Genomic DNA, 3,445 nt, shown 5'->3' with positions numbered 1-3,445 from the left:
ATGACCTAATAAATAATATAAATAAATATTTGCAAAGATGTGTCAGTAATTTTGTTTTTGATTTTGCTTATTTTAATTGTTCTGCCAGAATGTGGAGGGCCGGGTTCTTGTACATTCTCTCTCCCCATCTCCACATCTCTCTCTAACAGCCCGTGACTGATGGGAAGGAGAGAAGAAGGTACTTTCCAGCAGAAATATCAGTCAAATGATTTAAACGGAGCAAACTTTGTTAAAGGTATCCAACAACATTGTTAAATCAGGTGAAAGACTAAATCTACCATCGAAAAATGCAACGACAGTATTTGAACTCAGGATGTTAAAGCCGAATGAAATACCACAAGGACCAAAGCTGTAATGTTTCTGCCATTACTCTCCCCCACTAAACTAATTCTTTAGCTATCGAGCACTCTCATTCCCCCACAAAGAATGAAAAAAAGTTGATCGCCGCACTGGGATTGAACACAAACTGTAAGGGGCCGGAATGAGATAAGAGTAAAAGAGAGTGAATAAGATGAGAGTAATTAGGAGAGAAAGACTGTTGAATGCTAATCTCTTGCGTCTTCAAAGCAGTTTTATATGTCTTTACTAAGCGTCCATTCAGACATTTTAGCTGGTCCTTTCATACGATCTGGGTAATATTGTTTTGGTGCATAATTATTGCGGCTTCTCTTTCAACCAATTTTATTCAACAAAAACAATAACATCTTTAAATGATTAATCCGGAGCATATTCACCATCTTCTTCAATTACTGCTTCCCATTTGCTTGGCAGACGGTCAGACAGTCATTTAAAGATGTTTTTGTTAAGTATTGTTATCGTTTTTCTTGAATAAAATTTGTTGAAAAAAAACCCGCAATAATTGTGCACCAACTCAATATAAAGCTACCCGTTCGTAATTTATAAGTTACTCTGGCGGTTGGAAAGAAAAATGGTTTATTTGTTTCATTTATGATACATGGACACCTGGCTGGCTTGGCGGTGTGGTAAGAAGTTTGCCTCTCAACCACAGGGTTTGGGTTCAGTTCCATAGCGTGGATCCTTGGGCAAGTGTCTTCTACTTTAGTCTCGGGTTGACTAAAGCCTTGTGAATTATATTTGGTAAACGGAAACTGAACGAAGCACATCGTATATATATATATATATATATATGTATGTGTGTGTGTGTGTTTGTTTGACGCCGAAATCTACGTTTTTACGTGCCTATAACGTAGCGGTTCGGGACAGACAGAAAAAGTAGCAGGCTTAAAAAGTAAAGTACTTGGATCGATTCGTTCGTCTACAATTCCTAGGACCAATATGCATATTGGTCTATCTTTGGGAATGTTTATAATACATGATGCATGGAAGTTCGGGAAATGTGCGTTGTGCATTGCACATACGATGTACAAGATAGGCAAAGTGTTGATAGATATGGTGCAATATATGTCATTGATGAAAATGTAAAAGATAAAAATATCTGAAGAACATTTTTTCTTTTTTTAATTTTTATTAAATGGTAATTAAACAAATAACATCGCAGTGTCACAACTGTGAGGTTTAGGATCTGCAACAATAGATAAAAGTATTTAGGTTCAGTACATTGGTACAACAAAAAGGATTAGTTTGTAACTGTGGAACTCGAAGCTGATAAAGCTATAAATAATTAGGCATAAATACCGGGTTGAACAACCCCTTTCTTTGAATGGAAAAGTTGGAAACTACCCTTGGGACTTGAACCCACGTCTTCGATAAACATGAGAGATGTTCTACAATTGGAGCAAGGAATCTTTCGGAATTCATATCCAGCTTAGAAGCTTTGTTCTTATGTGCGAGAATCAACACACACACACACACACACACACACACACACATGTATGTATATATGAGGAATATTTACTTCCTTTTGAAATGTGTGTGTGAGCGTGCCTAGATGTGATTTCTGACATTCTTTCTTTCTTTGTTTCTTTCTGTCTCCTCCTCTCTCACTCACTCCCCCCTCTCTCTCTGTCACCCTCTGACTTTTTATATATTTATCCCTCCGTCAGTATATCTGGCTGACACTCTTACCTTCACCCTCTATCGCCCCTTTATCATTATGATTCCTTCTTCCACTTTCCTAATGTCCTCCAAACTAGGTCATAAAATAGCTGCTCAGATATTCATATTACGTCATTCACCGCTGTTAGTATAACACCATTTGTTCTGACATACTTTTAAATGTTACAGTTCGCTTTTTTTTGGTGAACATGTACCAAAATTTTTATTTTGTATTTGTCATGATAGAGATAAAAACTTGCGTAACAGCTTTGTTTACTTTTACACAACGAAGTCGAATTGTATGTGTGCGTGCGTGTGTCTGTGAGTGTGTCTGTGTGTATGTGTGTGTGTGTTTTATAAAGGAAGCTAGACAGATCGTACCGAAACTGTTTATGCTCTGTGAATACATAACTAATAAATTACTATACGTTCATATATACATACGTACATCCATCCATCCATCCATACATACATACATACACACTTACATACATGCACACATACATATATACATACATACACGCGCGCGCGCGCACACACACACACACTCACACACACACACACACACACACACACACACACACACATACAAATAATACATTTCTAAATCTCTAGAGATTTATGCAGTAGTGATACGATAAAGTAGTTGTATACTGTTAACTTAATGTGACAGCATACAACTACTTTATATATATATATATATATATATACACTAGTGTAAAAGGATATCAAAAACCAAAGCAGGACGAGTATTTCAAGTCATTTATGATAAATTAATTAGGGAAAGTTTTAGAGCTATTTCCGGGATAGGCTAGCATATGGCGACACTGGGTCATAAGAGACAAGTGAGTGTATATGAAAGTTCTAGACGGGGAAATTCATAGTTTATGAAGATTTTTAAAATTAATTCTTTTTAACTAAACAGTTTGAAACTTCGAATACTGGTTGAATGTGTCACATAGAACACGGTTTACTCTTGACGTTTTTGACAAAATTTTGTATTTTAGAAGTTATTTCGTGTTAATATTGTCGTATTTGGGTAATTTTAACCAATCAATAACGTGTATTCAGCTGAAGAAAGTTCCTGCTGTTTTCGAAAGTAATTGGAAGAGCAACAATTCCCGGGTCATCGGGTCATGAAAGAGAGAGGGGTGGGAGAAAAGTATAAAAGATGACAAAGGTGTGTGTGTGGGGGGTGGGAGACAAACAGAAAGTTCTTTTATAGGAAATACATACGGGCGTTTGTGCGTGTGTATTTTTTTCCATCTTATCCAATGTGTCCTTTAGTTTATATAATGTTAGCGTGTAACACAGAGATTTGGCTGTTTTTTCCAGCAGGTCAAGCAACTATAAAGATTCTCACATTTTCACACACACACACACACACACACACACACACACACACACACACACACACACACACACACAC

The sequence above is a fragment of the Octopus bimaculoides genome, chromosome 26, assembly GCF_001194135.2.
Source record: "Octopus bimaculoides isolate UCB-OBI-ISO-001 chromosome 26, ASM119413v2, whole genome shotgun sequence".
NCBI lineage: Eukaryota > Metazoa > Mollusca > Cephalopoda > Octopoda > Octopodidae > Octopus > Octopus bimaculoides.
The sequence above is the reverse complement of the archived record's forward strand: the minus strand, read 5'-3'. Positions refer to the sequence as shown.